The sequence below is a fragment of the Camelus bactrianus genome, chromosome 31, assembly GCF_048773025.1.
Source record: "Camelus bactrianus isolate YW-2024 breed Bactrian camel chromosome 31, ASM4877302v1, whole genome shotgun sequence".
In the NCBI taxonomy this organism is placed as follows: domain Eukaryota; kingdom Metazoa; phylum Chordata; class Mammalia; order Artiodactyla; family Camelidae; genus Camelus; species Camelus bactrianus.
In genome coordinates, this window is record NC_133569.1 from 21792053 (window position 1) to 21813000 (window position 20948).

Below are 20948 nucleotides of genomic sequence, written 5' to 3' on the forward strand. Positions count from 1 at the left end.
GGCCTTAGCTGATGGGTGATTGGAACACTTAGGTGGGTTTGCCTCTCTTTTTTCAGTTTCTGACATTAGTGGGCGGTATCATTCAGGCTGCAGAGCGAGACACATGGCTGGCAAATGCAGGAAGGAGCACTGCCCCTAAACTTCTCCCACTGTCCTTGCTTTAGGGCCTAAAATTTCCATCCACTTTAAATGACATCACTGAGTCCATTTAGCAGATTGGAAGAGCTGCTGGGAAGAGCCTGCACACTGCAGTGGGCTGTAGTGGCCATGGCTAGGCATTGAGGGACGGCCTTCACTTCTCTTGGGTTGGTAGTGAACTAATGAGAATTATGTTTCCTCCTTCTCTTGGGATTTCACAGGACCTCTGGGGAAAATGACAGTTTATATGAAGTGTGGGGATGAGCCACGGAGTCACTCATGATCTCTGTGGAATGTCCTGCACAGTGGACAGGCTTGCTGCATCTGTGCCAAGACTGGGCACAGGGACCTTGGCCAAGGTTCTTAAGCAATTGACATCATGTTGTCTCCTGTGGGCATCAACACACTCAAGCTTCCTTTGGATCTCTGATCATCCTAGGGAACTGCAGGGATTGGGGCTCAGGTCCTGCTGCTCAGACCCACCTGTCTATCCTCATCCATCACCCAAGAGCCTGGCGATCCTGCCCTTCCCCTTTCGTTGGTCTCCACTTCTTGAACTAAATCTCAGTTTAGGTTTTCCATACAAGTGTTTGGTATCAGCTTCCATATTTTGGTTCTGAGGCACGATATGCTGTTAACCCCACTGTGAGACACTGGAGACCAGACTCAGAGAAGGGTTAGACAACGTCTTGGTTAGGGGCTGGGAAGCACCCCAGTCCCTTTGAGTCTCCTACAGTAACGAGAATGAAAAGCACATGAATATCCCAGCACATTAGTTGGCTGTCACTTGTAGCTGAAAAGTCTGGTTATATTTTATGGTGACTTTTCCAGCCTTATTTGGTCGTAGGCCTCTTTTCCTCTCTTAACATTTTTCAAGGCCTGCATCAGCTTGGGCCCACAGAAGACAGCTGGCACACTCAGATGGGAATGATGTCAAGAGGGTTAACGTAATGGACAAGGCGTGAACTTGGGGCCAGCAGCAAGAGAGTTGTTTCCATCCCATCCTGTTCCAAGGAAGGTACAAGGGAACTTGGTAGCTCAGATCTGTCAGCCTTGTCCGTATCTGCTCAAAGACCCTCATCCTGTATTTCAGGGAGCTGCTGCTTCACCAGCACTCCTACCTTACATCTGAGGTCTTGAGACCTTGGAGTTGAGGGCTCAGCCGTGGGCTTGAGAACTACTAGTTGGTGCTGGGAAGCCACAGCCCTGATTGTCCAGGCTTGGTCCTCACCCCCCCTGCCCTGGGACACCTGCAGGAGGTGAGAAACTTTAATGCAGCCACAGGGCCTCCGGTTCTCCGAGCACATTCTTAATGGCACATTCACACTCTCCAGGGATGGTAGATGGAGGAGTAAGAGGGGTCTGGAGTCTGACGCCTACTTCCAGACAAAGAGGATCCCAGGACAGGGCTCAGCCTGAGGCACTGTGTTTGGAAGCCTGGCCGGGGCACTGCAGTGGGAGTCACTTCTCTAGAAGATCTCGTCCTTGCAGCCAAGGGTGATGCCTAGGAGGCAGCATGCTTGTCAGCAGACACGTCATTCACCTGGATGATGAGGCAGTGGGGGGAGCCCTGGGTTTAGGCAATGGGACAGACCCGGGCTAGGCACACTGGAAGGGGGTGGGAGAAGATTCTCTGAATTGAAGATCCTGGTTGCAGTGACTTTGGATGGCTTCTCTGAGCAGCACGTGGCAGGAGGAGAGCCGCTCAGGCTGCTGGGAGGGAGAGAAGCTGGTGCTCATTCTCACGAACTTTTTCAAACAGTAGCCCCCTCTCTCCTCACCTCTTCCTGGTTCTCCCTGCCCTTCTCCTCACTGTTCGGTTCCCCTTTCTCCCGCCATGCTCTTCCCCTCCTCCACCCCTGTCTTCTCCCCCATCTTTCCGTCTCTCTTTTCTTCTGCATTTCAGTCTCTTCTCCCTTTTGTGATACACTTTTTTTCTTTTTTTTTTTTTGGTATTAGGCTGTGCTATCTATATATTTTAAATCCCAGAGGTGTATCTGCTAATTGTCATTTTAGGGAAATAATTATGCAAGTTAAGATGATTAGATAATGAAAGCGTTCTCTGGGGCTGGCCTCTTTACAAAATGATGATAGGATGGTGATGAGAATGGAGATTGTTTCTACTTAAACTAGCGCGATAGCACAGCTCTCACCAGAACGCTTTGAACATCTGGGGTGTAATCATATCCCTCCCCGAGCTTGGCCAGAAGGCCAGCTCTGGCACCTGCATGCTGGGAGCAGGACTGGATATTTTGTAGCCTTCCCGGAAGGCAGTGACCAGGGAACTCCATGACATGACGTGGGGCTCTCGACCCCAGGGAAATCCTAGATCCATATGAAGATTCTGAAGACACTTGGAGTTTCTGAAACGTGTGTACTTGTGCGCATGTGTGTGCACAAGTGTGCACACACACACGAGAAAAGATTATAGCTTCCCCCAGGCAGAGAGTTTTGTAGACACTAAATTGCTGAAACACATCAACTCTGGAATTGCTTCACTGCACACTAATGGTGGCTGTAAGCTTCCTGCTCACTCCCTCTTGTCATGTAAAAAATGTTCACGAGACTCCTCTTCCCCTTCTCTGGGCTCTGCTCTTGATGCAGCACTGGCTGCATCGCAGGACCCTCCTGACACTCCTGGGCCATGGCAGGTGTTTGCCACTCCCTTGCATCCAGCAATGAGCGGACCTCCCTAGGCAGGAAAAAGCAGAAAGCTCTCAGACAAAGGCCAGTGGGCGCAGGGAGAGGTGGCGGTGAGGGGAGAGTCTGAGTGGGGAGGGGACAGGGTGACCGGCGAGCAGGGAAGTGGGACTGAGAAAATGTGCTTTCTGTTGGGTGAGGGAGGGTCTGGAAGGAGTAATTCCTGGGAAGAATGAAAGGGGAGGGGAGGCTGATTCTGACTGAGAGCCTGTGTTTTGCAAAGGGTGAATGTGATGCCCGGAGGGGTTAAATTACGTGCCCAAGTCATTTTCAGCACATGAGGGGTGGGGCAGGGATGCAAATCCAAGGCTCAGGGTCCTCGTCGGTCCTGGCATATCCTGCCCAAAAAATAGGATTGCAACGAACGTCAGAGTTAAATTACTTTCCTCCATGACCTCAAGAAAGAGGATTCTTTAAAGACCCTTCAAGCAAGAAGTGCCTGCAGAAATATGCGCTGTCACTAGGACTTTGCGATCCATCTGGGCTGGGCTTAACCATAAGAGAGAAAGGAAGTTCCCCTCCAGATTTAACTGGAAGTTCTCTGGGGAAACCTTGAGCCCTCTGCATCGTCCACCTTCCCATAAGCCACGCCACCCTTTCATCATCCCTCATGGGCAGCAAAGGATATGGTTTCACACCATAGTGTGACAGCAGAGGAATGTTGCCTAAGGTCCCAGCGGAAGGAGGAAAAGGAGCTCAGACGAAGGATTGCCACTCTTTGACCTGTTTGTTCCTCTGGCTTGTTTTTACATTGTGAGGCACAAGCACAGAATGACCCCAATCTGGAGGGGCTCTTGATTTCAGAATCTCCTTCCTGCAGCCTCCAGTGAGGAAAACCATGGCGCTGACTTCTTCCATGAAGTCCTGCCCCTGGGTCCTGATGGCTCACCCACCCTGGAAGCGTTCCTGGCGGCTCCAGGAACCCCCTCACCACACTCACTGCAGACAGCATTGCCAGGTTTCACAAATAAGGATACACAACGCTTTGTTAAATATGAATGTCAGATAAAAACCAAATACATGTTTAGTTTAAGTGTATCCCATGCAATATTTAGGACACGCTTACACTATGGAAATGTTTGCTGTTTATCTGAAAAGATCTGGAAAGATTTTATATGGAAGATTCGCAGCTGGGGACGCCGTCAGCATGATTTTACTGGAGTGAGTCCAGTTAGATCTGTCGGAAGAAGTCGAGCATGCTGGGTCCCGCGGCAGGAATTACAACACAACACCATTTCCTTTGGGAGCTGCCTCAGTCTCCTGCACTCCCTGCTTCAGTCTAGCCTGGCCTGCTGGCCTGGAGTATCACGTGCATGATGAAACACTGCACAGACGACGTCCCAGAGCCATCTGCACAGCCTTCTCTCAATTATCAGTGAGTATCCATTTTTCTGACTTGTCAAATAACACACATTCATTGATAAAAATTGGAAAGTACAGATCAATGAAAAGAAAAATAAATGTCCACCTTACCTGCAGCGTGCGGACTGGAACCAGACTGCTCGAGTTCAGATTCCAGCTCCAGCACTAACTGTATGGTTTTAAGCAATTTCCTTAACCCCTCAGTGCCTCAGTTTGTCAATCTGTAGATGGAAGTAGTAATAGTATCTTGAATGAGTTTTTGAGGATTAAATGAGTTTATGTGTGTCCAGGTGCTTTAAAAAGTACATGGTATATAACAAGCAATGAGTAAGCATTTTTCAAATAAAGTAAAATTTAAAAATTTTTTCACCCAGAGATAAGTATTACTGATGTCTTCTTTATGCATTGCATCACACAGGCTTATACCATAGAGTTCCTTACTGTGCTAGACTGCATTTTCCAAAGTTGGACATAACAATTCTTCAGCCCTACATGCTCTTCTGCAAAGTGGTCAGGACACTTCTCCATCAAGAGGTGGAATGGAGGGGAGGGTACAGCTCAGTGGAAGAGGGCACGCTTAGCATGCATGAGGTCCTGAGTTCAATCCCCAGTACTTCCATTAAAAAGATAAATAAATAAGTAAATAAATAAACCTAATTACCTCCCCACTAAACAAATTTTAGAAAAGAGAGGTGGAATGACTTCCTCTCCCCTTGAATCTGGGCTGTCCTTAGTTGTCTGGGCACACAATGTGGCAGAAGTGGTGTTCTGGGACTTCCAAAGCCAGGTCAGAGGAGGCTTGTGGTTTCTGCTTCCCTCCTCACTCACCCCTGGGTGCTTCTTCTGGGATCCACCCCCATGCCGGAGAAGCCCAAGGAACACGGAGAGACCTCGTGTAGATGGCGCCCGACTGGAGTGGCCTGCTGGTGGCCAGCTTCGCCTGCCAGCCCACGTGAGCGGGTCAGCCCGGATGCCTGCAGTTAATTGCATGACAGACCCCTGAGTGAGAACCACAACTGTGCCCAGATGAACCACAGAGCTCTGAGGGAGAATCACCATTATTGTTTGGAGCCACTAAGATGGTTTGCTCTGCAGTGATAGAGAACTAGGAACATATGTGAGGAAAACGCCCCAAATCCGGAATTTCAAATATGGGCCGAAGGGTCTTTTGCCCTCAGTTTCACTACTACTTTCAGAGAAAACGGACATTTTCAAACAAGTTGCCCAGACTAAGCAAATACATTCCTCTCTCTTTGGACAAGTTAATGACCAGCTCGGCTTGAGCGCTAGGTCATTTGTGCTTGATGGCAACTTAGAGATCGTCTCACGGCCGCTCGTCTGCCTGTTTGCTTTACAGACTGGAACTGGTGGTGAGGTGACTCGCCCAAGGCCGCCGGGTCCTGAATGACGGAGCCTGGCTGGACCGCAGGTGTCTGACTCCTGGCTCAGCATTCTCTTTATTAAGCGGTGCTGCCTGTTTGTAAGGATGTTTGGTGGCAGGGCAGAGTCAGGAGTTTCCAAAGGCCAGATGAGAATGATGAAAGATTCCGGGGTCCCTAAGTTATCTGGGCTCTTTCGCAGTGATGTCCAGCCCATAGCTTCTGCGGGAGGACACAGCTTCTTTAAAAAGTGACTTTTTGGGCTCTGTCTGGTGGGAAAAATGTGAAATGTGGTGTATCAAGCTCAAGTCTGTGGAGGGAGGGCCTTAGTGGGAAAGTGGCTGTGCCGGGGTCTGAAAGGGCGGCAGGCCTCAGGACGCCTTGTTGTCCTGGATGGAGAGGGTCTGGCTGGGGCGGGCCTGCGGTGAGTATGGCCCCTGGTCTGGGCCGTGAGGGTCGGTGGGAGGGCTGCTCCCGGGGCCTCGTGCTCACTACCATTCCAGCTGAATGGTTCAGGTGCCAAGAATGGTGGTGGCTGGATGGCGTACGACGCTGTTATCATCATCCCAGGAGGAAAGAAGCATCGGAGAGCGGTGTTTCACGAGACGAGAACATCACGATGCTTGCTGTGGGTTGAATTGTTTCCCCCACAGTTCATATGCTGAAGTCCCAACTCCTAATGCCTCAGAGGGCGACTTTACTTGGCAGTGGGATTGGTGCAAATGCAATTAGTTAAGATGAGGTTATATTGGTGCAGGGTGAGCCTCTAAACCATTATGGGTTGGACACAGACACACACATAGGAGGGATGCTGTGTGAAGATAAAGACAGAGATTGGGGTGATGCTTTTACAAGGCAATGAATGTAAACCACTAGAGGCAAGGGGAGAAGCATGGGATAGCTTCTCCTTCACAGCCTTCAGAAGGAACCAACCCTGTCTGCTGACATCTTGATCTTGGACTTCTGGCTTCATCATTCCCATAAGTTTCCATTGGTTAAGTCACCTCCTTTATGGCACTTTGCTATGGCTGCCCTAGCAAACTAATAGAATGTTATATAAATCATATAAATCAATGTGTAGAGTCTTGGGAGTTAAAAAAAAAGATGAAAGGGATCAGAGAGTTGGTTGGAGGAAGAATGGGGAAGTGGGGGTGACCTTGGCTTATGGTAAACTCTAGCTGGAGAATCACAATGCAAGCCCCTGGGATTCTGGAGCCAAGTCATGCCATCTGCAGTGGAGAATTATGCAGCCTTTGAGAAATAGCTCTTGGCACATTACTGTATCCTGGTAGAAACAGAGTACTTGGCCGTAATTGTCAAGTGACAATGCATCCGGAACTGCCTATTATGAGCTGGGTTCTGTCAGACCTCCAAGTCATAAAGTCAGGCAGGTCCAGCAGGCATCCGTTGTGGTGTAGAAATAGCACATCTGAGGTTGAGCCTGGTAGGACCAGAGGGCATGACCAACCTGCAAGATTGGTTAACCCAGGCCTGCTTGTTACCCACCACAGTTGGACCAATGCCCTCCTCCGCCTAGTGCCTATGGCCATAGAGGAGAATCACTTATGACCAGCTGGAAGACAAGGAAAAAGTCTGAGCTTGGTTTACAGATGGATTAACTCAGTAGATGGATGCAAGTCAAAATGCATGCAGCTGCATTTCCCCCACACTTAAGGGTGGCCCTAGAAGACAGTAGAGAGGAAAAGTCTCCCCAATGGATAGGAGTACAAGCCATGCACCTGATCAATTCTTTGTAGGAAAGGAAAAGTGGCCCAAAGAGAATGACCCATGGCCAGGTCTGGGGTCAGAAAAGAAAAGGAATAGAGAAACCTAGGCAGGGAGGTCTTGGGTAGAGGCACACAGTGGACGTGTGGGAGTGGGGACGTCCCGTGAAGGTTTTTGTATGGTTCTCAGCAGAAGCGTATTTGTATTAACGCATCCATTATCAACCGTACAACCAAGTAGACTGGATGACGTGTTCTGCGGGCATTAGCTAGCCTTCATCATCAACCACCCCAGACTGGCAAGATGGGCTCAGGAGTGGAGTGGCCACAGTGCTGGAGAGGAAGATATGTGTGGGCCCAACGGCATGGACTTCCACCTACCAGGGCCGGTCTAGCTACTGCTGCTTCTGAAGGTCCAAAGTGTTACAGAAACCAATCCGCTGTGGCACTATTCATCAAGGGAACCAGCTGGCCACTTAGCGGCAAGTTGACTACATTTGCCCACTTTTATTCTGAAAGGGTTGATGACTCCCTCTCACAAGGATGAATACCTTTGCTGGGCATGGGTTTGCCTTTCCTTCCTGCAGAACCTCAGTCAGCAGTATTATCTAGGGGTTTATGGAAAGCCTGATTCATGGGCATGAGGGTCCACTTCACACTGAGGAAAGTGTGAGTCTGGGACCATGACTAGGGGATACATTCATTTTACTGATTACTGCACACACAGAGGCCAACATCCTCCTGGAACACTGGAGCCTTCTGTCCATTTAATGGAAGCTCTAGCTTAGACAAAACATTCTGAAGGGACTGGGTGCCATCACTCAGGATGCATTAAATCAGTGACCCTTCCGTGTTGTTCTACAAGAAGAATAAGAATAAGAATTGGAGTTTTTGTCTTTTCTGGATATATGCCCAGGAGTAGGATTGCTGGATCATATGCTAATTCTGCTTTTAGTTTTTAGAGGAACCTCCATACTGATTTCCATAGTGGCTGCATCAATTTCCATCCCCACCAACAGTGTAGGAGGGTTCTCGTTTTTACCACAGCACTTTTTATTTGTAGACTTTTTGATGATGGCCATTCTGACCCTTGTGAGATGATATTTCACTTTAGCTTTGATTTGCATTTCTCTAATAATTAGCACTATTGAGCATCTTTTCATGTGCTCGTTGGCCATCTGTATGTCTTCTTTGGAGAAATGTCTGTTTAGGTCTTTTTTTTTGCTCATTTTTTGATTGGGTTGTTTGTTTTTTCATTATTGAGTTGCATGACTGTTTGTATACTTCGGAAATTCAGCCCTTGTCAGCTGCATCATTTGCAAATATTTTCTCCCAGCCCATAGGTTGTCTTTCATTTTATTTATGGTTTCCTTTGCTGTGTGAAAGTTTGATTAGGTTCTATGTGTTTATTTTTGCCTTTATTTCTATTGCCTTGGGAGACTGACCTAAGAAAACATTGCTCTAATTTATATCAGAGAATATTTTTACTGTGCTCTCTTCTAGGAATTTTATGGTGTCATGTCTTATATTTAAGTCTTTAAACCATTTTGAGTTTATCTTTGCAACGTGCAGTGAGGGAGCATTCTAACGTCATTGATTTACATGTGGCTGTCCAGTGTTCCCAAAACCACTGCTGAAGAGACTGTCTTTTCTCCCTTGTATGTTCTTGCCTCCTTTATCAAAGATTAATTGACTGTAGGTGTGTGGGTTCATTTCTGGGCTCTCTATTCGGTTCCATTGATCAGTAAGTCTGTTTTTGTGCCAATACCATGCTGTTTTGACTATGAAGTCCAGCTGGTCACATGTTAGCTTCCCCTGCATGGGTCAGAAAATGTTCTTTGATTACAGCCTGCTTCTGTTCCTTGAGAGGATTACCTAGTCATTCATTCTCTGTGGCTTTTAGATCTTCTGGCGGGGTTCTTAACTCCACCCTCTGAGACATATTTTCTTTCTCATGGGAAATTAAACATATCTGTAGCTAAGTAGCTTTCTCAGTCTGATTCCTGCTTGTAGAACGTGGAGGTCCGGTGGCCTCTTTTCATTTTGAATTATCTCTTTCACTTTTAGCCCAGCCTTGTAGTGCTTTCATTAATAAAACTCTCTTAAAGATCTTGTGCATTTCCTAGGAATCATATTGGGATTCACTCTATACCCTCAAAACTTCATCCATCATTCTTTTTGAGACAGACTTCTTTCTCTGGTCATGTCAAACTGCTGTGGGACAATGCCCTCAAGATTGTCAGAAGTCCCTTTGTCCGGTTGAGAGGATCTTCTAGGAATTCCCTTTCAGGGGTCTTACAAGCACACCCCTGATTTGATTTTTATGCTGAGGCCATTTCTTACCCGAGAACCTTGGCCTAGCTGGAGGTACTAGGCAGGGAAAACAGTTTATTGTTTTCTAAACCCATAACTTTCTAAGCCTTCTTCATTCCTTCTCAAACATGCTTGAACGCTGAACAGTTTCTTCTTTGGCTTATTTCTCTTTGGAACAACTGGAAGCATCCAACTGATGCCTTCCACATTGTCTCTGGAAATCTCCTTAGCTAAATCCATAAGTTCATCAAGTGTTTTATATCTTTTGAGTTATTTTCTGCAGGCAACATTTTTTCTTTTTTTGCCAGTGATTCTGCCACTACATAACATAGTGTCCTTTCCCTAGCTCCTAGTAACAATCTCCTCACTACGTTTTTAGTGTACATAAAAGATTGTTCACCATTTCTCCAGCCTCTGCTAACAATCTATCCACTGCCTTCCCAGCTCCTATCCACTGTCTTGTCCCAAAGCCAACACCACATGTTTTAGATTTTGGTCATGGCAGTATCCCTCTTCTAGATATGAATTGCTTTAGCATTTATTGAATGCTGTGCAACAAATCACTCCATGTTTTTGTGGTTTCAAACAAGAACCATTTATTTGCTCACTCCTCTGTGGTTCAGTAATCTGGGCAGGCTTAGCTTGGATGGTTTATCTCTGTCCCACATGGTGTTGGCTGGGTTCAGTCATATGCTTACACTCAGTTGTCAGTTCATCTGGGAGCTGGCTGATGGAGATGCCCTCATACACAGCTTCCAGTTGGCTGGGGCTACCAACTGAGGCTCTGCTATTCTTTTCCTGTGTGGTCTCTCTAGCAGAAAGCCTGGACTTTCCACAGGGTAGTGGTAGCATTCCAAGAGAGCAAGTCTCAGTGTGCAAGCCCTTATAAATCCCTGGCTTGCACTGCATTTGCTGATGTCCTATTGGCCAAAGAAAGTCACATGGCCAAGCTCAAAGTCAATGTGAGGGTGAACTAAGCAAAGGAATAGATTCTGGGAGGCACAATCCATTGAGGGGCCACGAATGTGACAAGGTACCACATGATGTGTTCATTGATCTTCTCCTGCTGCCTTCCAGACCCAGTTTGTAGTAGAGAGTTCTAACGCTTACCCATGTCTTGTATGCCTCTCCTTCCAGGCACATAGGAGGGTTACAATTATTTCCGTGTCCCTTCTGACAGTGCAGTCATAAGACCAGTGGGCCATGTGGGCTGTGGGTGAACTTATGTCATTTCCTGTAGGGAATTCAGTTTCAGGTGTGAGCACCTCTAGTCTCACCATTCCTCCTCTGCTGTGTGAATCCTGAAGTCTCTGCTGAGCGTGTGGTAGGCAACCCAGTAATGACTACATGAAGCAGAGCTGCTCACCTTTCCACCACGCTTCATACCTGGACAAAGAGTGAGCAATTAACTGTCTCTGCTTTAAGCCACTGAGCTTGTGGGTTTGTTGATTGCCATGGCATTGCCTGGCCTATCTAGATGGATACAGAAGCCTCAGTCCCTCTGTGCTCTGTGCTCAACTCTAGCTCCCTCCCCAGGTATTTTTTTGTTGGGACTTAAGCAGCAAGAAAAGGAGGATATGGATAAAAAATGAGCATCTAATGGAGAAGATGGGAAAAAATGGAAGGAAATACAAGCCACCGTGCCAATGAGGAGCCCATTGTTTATTTACCAGGCACTTATATATATTTTTTAATTAATTTATTTTTATTGAAGTGCAGTTGATTTATAGTATTGTGTTAGTTTCCAGTGTACAGAAAATGATTCAGTTATACTTATATATACATATTCTTTTTCATATTCTTTACCATTACAGTTTAATATAGGATGTTGATTATAGTTCCCTGTGCTATACAGTAGGATCTTGTTGTTTATCGATTTTATACATAGTAGTTTATATCTGCCAATCCCAAACTCCAATTTATCCCTCCCCTGTTCCCTCCCTCCCCGTAACCATAAGTTTGTTTTCTATGTCTATGAGTCTGTTTCTGTTTCGTAGTAACTTCATTTGCATCATATTTTAGATGCCACATGTAAGTGATATCATATGGTATTTCTCTTTCTCTTCACTTAGTATGATTATCTCTAGGTCTATCCATGTTGCTGCAAATGCAATGATTTCATTCTTTTTTATGGCTGAGTAGTATTCCACTGTGTGTAGACACCACATCTTTACCCGTTCATCTATTGGTGGACATTGAGTTTGCTTCCATGCCTTGGCTATTGTATTTACCAAGTATTTATTTATTTATTTTAACTTTTTTTAATTGAGTTATAGTCATTTTACAATGTTGTGTCAAATTCCAGTGTAGAGCACAATTTTTGAATTATATATGAACATACATATATTCATTGTCACATTTTTTTTCACTGTGAGCTACCACAAGATTGTGTATATATTTCCCTGTGCTATACAGTATAATCTTGTTTATCTATTCTACATTTTGAAATCCCAGTCTGTCCCTTCCCACTCACCGCCCTCTTGGCAACCGCAAGTTTGTATTCTATGTCTATGAGTATGTTTCTGTTTTGTATTTATGTTTTGTTTTGTTTTTTAGATTCCACATATGAGCGATCTCATATGGTGTTTTTCTTTCTTTTTCTGGCTGACTTCACTTAGAATGACATTCTCCAGGAACATCCATGTTGCTGCAAATGGCATTATGTTGTTGGGTTTTATGGCTGAATAGTATTCCATCGTATAAATCTACCACATCTTCTTTATCCAGTCATCTGTTGATGGACATTTAGGCTGTTTGCATGTCTTGGCTATTGTGAATAGTGCTGCTGTGAACATTGGGGTGCAGGTGTCTTTTCAAAGTAGGATTCCTTCTGGATATATGCCCAGGAGCAGGATTCCTGGGTCATACGGTAAGTCTATTGTATTTACCAAGCATTTATGAAGTGCCTCCTGTGTACTGGGTTCTGTGCACCACACACCCTGGAGGAGGACATGCACTGGGGAGGCTGACACATAAGCAATGAACCACACTTGAGAGCCATCAGTGCCACCGAGTGGGGACTGATTTTCTCTTTTCTTCTGTTATTGGCTAATTGTCCCTGCAAGCAACTTCCATAGAGAAGTTGCTGTAACCATGCCTGGAGTGGCAGCCTTATTGGAGTAAGTATGTGGCCAGCCTCCCAAGGTGACATCACTGAAGGCTCATCCAGATTCATAAGATCTGTGATTTGTTTAAAAGTCAGTCTCCTTTCTTTTTGGTCACATATCAGATTCATTCTTTATGGATGACAATACGGGGACAAAGCAAAGCTCTTCTGAAGGCTGCAGCTTGCAATCTGGAGGCAAGAACTGTGGCTGAAATAGAAAGGTGCTTTTGTGTGTCAGCACAGAGCTGAGGTCCTTGGGAGGTTGGTGGGCAGCATTCGTGGCAAAGCTTTGGGATTGTGACATCGTAAAGCACAGTGCAGCAAGGGATTAACCCACGAAAGAGTAACTTCTAATTGGAGTTGGTTGACACATTTTAAAGGCAGATCTGCCTTGGAATATCTGGGACCAGCCAGGCTGGGCTGGTCAGGGAGGGCAGCACACGGATGGGCATCTCCTAAGTCAGACCCAACTGGATGCTGCCAGCTGTAGTGCAGGGACTTAAAGTGAAGTCCAGGTGTGGCTGGGTTGTAGATGGGGCAGAGTTCAACTCTATTTAGTGGAGATGAATTGTACTCGACATGCAACATGAGAAGTAAAGAAAGTTTTCTTCCACCTAACTCTAATTTATCCTGAGCCCACATCCTGCCAGGCCAATGGAAAATTCAATCTTAGCCACAACTGGGGGCTCTGTACCTTCCCTTCACTGAGTTGTGAGTCATAGAATCTTAAAAAGTGCAGACAATTTGCTGGGGACCCTCTGCTCTTCAGTTCAGATGAACATGTCCAGTTTTCATCCCACACAGTCCTTCGAAGCTTAGCCTCCCCTGTGAGCTGGCACAGGGGGCCTTTGCTGAGACCAGGAGCCCTGTGCTTAGTTCTGATCACCTAGATGCAGCCCCCAGGGGCAGTGCCCTCTGAGATTCTGACACCTCCTAGGGGCGTGCAAGGGAGTAGGAAATAGACCCTTCCTACTCCCAGAAACCACAGTGCTCTGTCCCCTCCTAGTGTTGGAATCTTTCCAACTTTCTCCAGGGTCTCGCTGTGTCACTCTACGGTCTCTCTGCTGTCCCAGTCCCAACCCCCAGTACTAGTCCTTTCAGACAGCCCCTCCTTTTTTTTTTTTTTTTTTTTTTGTTATTTTAGTCTCCAAGATCACATGATTTTAAAAACAAAGGTTTTCTAATCCTGTTTTGTTGGCAAAAGAAACATGGTTTCTAGGACTCAGAGCCCTACGTATGAGAGGGAAAAGAGGAAATGGGTCCTACCTCTCATTCTTTCTGCTTTTTCTGCAGTAGTAAGACCAGAGTCATATGTAAGGTAGACAAGATGGTCTGAAATTCAACAGGGTATAGCGTGGTCACCATGGAAGATGAAGAACTACTTCCAGGAGCGTGGGATGTCCAATGGGACACTCCATTTATGGGCACCTTGGTGGTCTCTGACCAGCTGGGATAGGCTTATAAAGAACCCAGTTGGAGCCAGGTACATTGAGTGAGAGTCTAGGAGGAAACTTTGTCTGCTGACAAGATGCATAAAGGTGTGCCACTCTCTTCAGAAGCCTTTGACAAATATTTATCTAGGGCCCACCGTGTGCCAGGCAGCGTACAAGGCACACTGAGGGCGTCGGGGGTAAGCTGAAGGGGCCCACGATGTGGTGATTTCAAAGGCAGGAGGACCCAACTACAGAGTCTTGATCGCTGCAGGCGGCTCTTGGAGCCAACCCATGTCTGGTGGCTGCAGGGGAATCTGCCAGGAGGAGCCAAAGGCAGCAAAGCGCGCCTCCCTGGTCAGTTTCTCATAAAGCCTGAAAGAGTGCTTCTCAAAAGACCCTTCAAATGAGACCATCATTGACTTAAAGATAACTCTTCCGATTCATGTTTCTTCGCCTTTCGATTTGCTGTGAGAAAAAGTGACTCCCCCCACCCCACTCCCCCACAAAGGAGCTGTTGCTGTGGCCCTGAGGCTGGTGGAGGCCCTTCTCGCCTGGTTCTGCTGGAACCGGAGAGTGGGGAGGGAGGGGATTTTGTGTCACCCCCTCCCCAGGCTCTCGACACCCTTGTTGCATTCAGTCACAGATGGAGGGGTCTGAGGCAGGGGGCCCAGTGCCCGCAGCGCACCCCCAGGAAGGCTCACTCTGCACGGTGGTCCCGTGGACCCTCCCATAGTCACCGCAGCCAGGCCACTCCTGGTCCCTCATTTCCTGGATGCCAGCCTTTTAGATCTGAGTGTGGGTTTGGCCTTCAGACTGGATCTCATCGCTTCTCTTTTTCCTGCCTGCTTCTGGGGTCCCAGCCTCTTGACTATTTAACAGGGATACCCTTTTCCAGGAACAGTGTTTCTTTTCCTTCTTCATCCTCTTCCTCTTTCTCCTCCCCGTCCTCCTCTTCATCTTCCCATTTCTAGGGTAGGTCTCCAGTTTCATAACGTTCTTGACTTGAGGAATTCAGGTCCAGAGCCAGCCCAGAGTGGAATAGAGGATTTATCAGTACGTAGATTGCTATGTAAGGCTATATTTAACCCCGCTTTATGTCACCATAATTAATTAATTGGTTTACATGACTTTAGAAAGGGTATGAAGTGTAGACATGCACAAATAATCAGATTGCGTACCATTGACACTGTGAAAATCAGATTCAAGCTTCATCAGTTTGACTTAGAGTTCCTCTTTCTTTCTTTCTTTCTTTCTTTCTTTCTTTCTTTCTTTCTTTCTTTCTTTCTTTCTTTCTTTCTTTTTTTCTTTCTTTCTTTCTTTCTTTCTTTCTTTCTTTCTTTCTTTCTTTCTTTCTTTCTTTCTTTCTTTCTTTCTTTCTTTCTTCCTTCCTTCCTTCCTTCCTTCCTTCCTTCCTTCCTTCCTTCCTTCCTTTCTTTCCTTCTTTCTTTCTTTCTTTTTAAGTTTTTGAATTGGAGGAACTGGCTCATGATCACATTTGGATAAACTTTTGCTGGTTAATTTCTCTCAATGCCTGATTACTCCAAGGCATTTGGGGAGTTACTGAGCCAATCTCCATTTCTGAGTTTGAATTCCCCATAAGGGACCACTCAGGCTTTGACCAATAACAGTAAATGGCAGGGAGAGCAGAAGGCTTACTGCTTTGTTGCAGGGTTGATAGAGCTATCTCCTCTTCCGGTCCAGAGCCTTGATCCGTGTGGGGAGACCCCATGGCGCTGGGGGATTAGAGCCCCCTTCATCAACATTATCAGTGTCCATAAGCAGAGACAGGGCCTTTGGCATCTTTCTGGGGGAGAAGAGGATCTCAGGCCTGTTTCTAGGATAATTTCCAGTCTCCAGGATAGTTTCCAGAGTCTACTTCTCAGGTGCCTAGATAAAGCTAGCCAGAAATGGGCCCTAGGCCACTGGAATCCAGATTCTCGGCACAGAATCAGGACATACACCTGCCTTCTCTCACTCTTCCAGGGAAATTCTCTATCCTCATTTGATAGAGGTTCACAAATGGTTGAGTTTCAGGGGAAGCCTGGTAATTACCTGCCTCGTTCAATGTTCTATTTATATGTCATTTTTTTTTTTTGGTTCATTTATTTCAGAGAAATAAAACCCAAGCTTCCTGATGCCAACCTCAGAGCTGGTTCCCAATCGTGTGGGTGGCCAGGATGAAGCAGGAAGAGGCTTCCTCAGCTCCAGCTGGGGTGGAAGGTCAGAAACACTCATGCTAGGGAAGACCTAAAAATAAAGACGGTGGGGGTCTTCTGAAGCTGTAGAAATTTCAGAGACTTTTGGTGAGGAGCAGCTGAAAGGTGAGACTCTATCTGGGGTATGGTGGGTCCGGTGGACCCACAGATCATTGGGCTCCATCCAATCTTCCCTTAACCTTTATGCTTTCATCACTCCTACAGTCATATCAGTGCCACGAAATCATAAGTGGTTCAGATATGTCTTTGTCCAACTCAGTCTCATGTGTTGGAGCTGGCTGGTTACACTGGGAAGGTGTCATAGAGATGTGGGATTGTACCTACTTCTCATGGGTTTGGCTGAGTGTAGAGGCAGACACCCCGTGAGCTTCTCCGTCAGAGATCCAGGGAGCAGACGTATAAGTCTTGTGCTGGTGTGACCTCTGGCTTGTTGCTTATTTCTCCATGGTATCCACTGCATAAGCCTCCCCTTGGTTTCCCTTGTTGGATGACCCTGACTCCTTCGTAAGCGCTGATGCTAATGGCCAGAGGGCACATGGCCACCCTCACCTTGCTGTGATCAGCATGTTTCATTACCTGGCATACAGGCTGTACTCAGTAATCTTCATGGCTCTCAGAACATCAATTCCACGACAAAGCAGCAAGTTTCTAGCCCCCTCTGTTATCTCCACTTTCCTTGGGGGTCTAGGTGCAAAAATTGAGATTGGTCCAGTAACTCGCCAAATAGAAATAAAAATTGAAAAAAAAAGTGTTTGTAAACTCTTTGGGTTACTGTCTCTTTTCAGATTGCCTGAAGGACATCCATCTCCTCTCCAACAAGGGTTACGCTGATCCAGGGAGATTTAACCAGACCTGCAACACTGATTTGAGTACCTATTTCTGGTTAAAAAAACAGTCTTGAAATTCATTTACTTGGGCCACTCTGCTCCCTCCTTAAGCTTCCCGTGTTCCTTTGTTCTCCTGGGTTGCTTTTCCATGCCACTGTCTGATCACGGCAACTCTCCCCAGCCCAAACCTTGGGAGTTCAGCCTCTCAGGAAACAGGGTTCTCCCAGAGGGCAGCTCCAGCAGGAGAAGCGATGGAAAAAGGAGGCTGACTCTTGACTCCGAGAAGGTGATTAATTATGAATCTCATCCAGCTGCTCTACCCCTGTCCCTCGCTGTCACCAATAATTAAGAGCTGACAATACAGCTGTTTTCGATGAGAATGTTCACTTGGGAAATTCGAAGTTCTTTAGAAACACCATTTGAAGATCCATCTTAACACCCCAGTAGGGAAGTGTGATAAATCCACTGGATGCTAGAATGTAAAATCACTTGAGAAACTATTAGAAAGGGAGAAATATGTTGCAGTGGGGAAAGCATAGGGTTTAGAGGCAGAATTTTGTCTCCTGGTTCTCCCGAACGTCAGCTGGATCACGTTGTGCAAGTCACTCAAACTCTTACAGTCTTCATTTCCTCGGCTGTAAAAATGGAGATCATAAAATAGCCACTATTCAATGAGCACTTACTGTTAATTGTCTATAAAGTGGAGATAATTAGCAGTGACAGCTTAGTGAACCCTTCTCCCTGTCACCATATGTGACATTTTGTTATCTGTATCTCACTTTAACCTACAAAGGATTTGAACAAATTCTGTCTTGGACACGCATACACACATACATAAAATTCAAGGGGATAACAGAAATAAGTCAGGGTAAAGGTAGGGAAATGGTAGAGGCAGGGGGGGCACTGCACTCAGAGATGGGTACCCAGGATACATTCGGAAGCATCATTTGACCTGCATGCTATCCCTGTCATCTCTCTGCCACCTCCCTCCAGGCCACCCCTGCTCACTGTCCTCTCCCCTCCGACCAGCCACTGTACTTTCAAGCAGAAATGCAGAAACTGTCAAAGCCTAGGTCACTTTTTGACAACGTAACTCTCGGATATAGGTAACCAAGATAATCATTTGAGAGAAAAGTTTGCTCAGGATCAAAAACCGAAATCCTGCAGGATTTCAGAGCACTGTGTTTCTGGAAAGAACATGTTGGGAGCCCCACTGTTCCAGCCTACAAGACAGAGCTTCCACGGGCTGAGAAGCCGAAGTGGCCACGCAGGTTGGACACCGTGAGCATCCCTGCTGAGGCCACTGGCCTGAGCAGAGCTCCGAGAGGGTGTGAGTGATGCTGAGAAAGCAGCAGGGGTGAGCGCGCATCAGGAGATGCCACCAAGACGACTGGTGACCAGGGAGGGCCAAGGAAACCCTGCCCTTCCTCGCCTGTCATGGATTGGGGCTGTGTCCGCCACAAACCCATTCGTTGAAGCCCTAACCCTCCTTGGTTTGAAGGTTGAGGTTGAAGCCTCGATGTGATGGCACTTGGAGGCGGGGTCTTTGGGAGGTAATTAGGTTTAGATTAAGTCATGAAGGTGCCGACTTTATAATAGGACTGGTGTCTTTGTGAGCAGGAGAGAGACCCAAGCTCCCTCTCTTCCTGTTCACACACTGAAGAGGCCATGTGAGGTTGCAGCAAGGTGGTGTCGATCTAGAAGCCAAGAAGAGGGCCCTCACTGAGAACTGAATCTGCTGGCACCTCAGTCTTGGACTTTCCAGCCTCTGAACTGTGAGAAGTGTCCTTTGCTTCAGCCCCCTTCTCCCGTGACATTTTATTATAGCAGCCTGGGCTGACCAAGACACTATCCCCAGCATCCTGGAACAGGGGCACCCCAGTGACACAGGGAGGGGACAGGAACACACCCACTGGGCTGGAAGACTATGAACCGGCTAGAAGTAAACTTTCACTAGCAGGCAGAACAGAGAAGTGGATTAGAAAATGACTTGAGTAATGGAAGCTTCAGAAAATTCCATATGTGCATACCTGCTTTTGTGGCCTGGGAAAGTAACCCCTGCTTTTTTGTGAGGTGTTTCCACCTGGCTTCTGATATGGATCTGTGCTAGGATTAGCTAAGGCACCTGTTTTCTGAATCACCACCTCTTTAGAGCTCCTGGCTCTCTGTCAAGTACATTTAAGAATGGAGAACAAGGCAGGGGAGGGTATAGCTCAGTGGGAGAGTGCTTGCTTTGCATGCACGAGGTTCTGGGTTCAATCCCCAGTACTTCCATTATTTAAACCTAATTACCCCCCCCTTCAAAAAAAGAAAGTGGAGAGCAGGAACATGTGGGGCCCGATCCTCCATCATTCTGGGCTGCAGGGACCTTAGGGGACTGTCCTAGACAGTTCTGGCACCCGGCCATGAGAGGTGGGGATCCCTCATGTATAGCAACCCCTCCTGGGCTGCACCCTGATCTCCACTTCTCCTGCATCCATCATCCTGTCGGCCTGGGGCTGTGGAACGGGAAGGAGGGTGGGCTGCAGGGCTCACAGGCCGGGTCCCCACCAGCCTGCTCCCCTCTGCTTCAGCCTGTGGAAGCATCAGCCGCTCAGGACAGCATAGTCTGGCTACTTTATCAGTAATTTGCAAATTTATTATTTATATAAACTTTATGCCATGATCCCTTTAGGGCTGCGGCATTTGATACCCACCTGCTAGGTGAGACTTGAAAATGTACCCTCTCCTCTGTTCTCTCTGCTAGGAGACTCAGTGGTGGATGGTGCAGCTGAGAGGCTGAGCCTTGGCACTTTCTTTCTTTCTTTTTTTCCTTCCTGCTGTAACAATGCTTCTCAGTAATAGCAAAGGAAGTTTCTAGTATGCTTTGAGTGAAGAATCGCTGACGTCATTCAAAACAGTATTTAGACACAGATGCATAGCCTATATTTTCAATGACTTCTAGAGATAAGACGTCAAGTTGAGTTTCAGATTCTCATGGCCAGTGTGAAGAGGAAAACCATCTCAGGATTAATAATGTTCAAAAATCAAAAAAACTGCTTAGGAGTAGTACAACTTTTTCTGATTCAGGAGCCATAAAAATTCTACCAGGGATCTCTGTAAAAATATGCTGTGATGAGGATGACAGCATTCAGGGCATCTTGACAGTGGGGACAGCATCAAATTTCATACAGCCACCACTTATGACATCTTCCTAATGTGCCACTGACCTAGTGAAGTGTAAACCCTGAAATAATTAGATGAGTGCAAACAGCATTACTCCAGGGCTTGACTCTGATGGTCTTGTTTGACCCAAGAATGAATTTAAGAATACCTAGGGCACTTTATTTCTCAAAATGCAGTCCATAAACCATCTGTAACAGTGTCTCACAGTAAGGTTTAAAAATATAGATTTCTGGGTCTCACCTCTGACCAACCGAATCAGATTCTCTGAGGATAACACCCAAGACTCTGTACTTTCAACAAGTCTCCTAGGTGAGATCCGTATGTACTGAGGGTGACCTAGAACAGGGGTGCCTCACCATTTTTGTGACGCAGACCCCCTTGGCTGTCAGGTGATGCCTATAAAGCAAAATGATGCTTTTTAAAAAAAATTCAGGGAATCATTTTAAATGCAGGGATTATACTGAGAAACAATTATTAAAATATTATACAAAATAAGTGTGTAATCAATAACACCTGAATTTCATCATTCACGTATTAAATAACAAGGTCTATCCCAGATCTAACAACCATGGTAATTTTCAAGAA

The 20948-nt window shown here is 46.5% G+C and overlaps 1 non-coding gene across 1 annotated transcript; it reads left to right on the forward strand.

Moving 5' to 3' along the window:
• Nucleotides 1–19399: 19399 nt before the first annotated feature.
• TRNAA-UGC (transfer RNA alanine (anticodon UGC)) lies at nt 19400–19472 on the forward strand. The gene has a single exon. It is a non-coding gene; the product is annotated as a tRNA-Ala (tRNA).
• The last annotated feature ends 1476 nt before the right edge of the window (nt 19473–20948 follow it).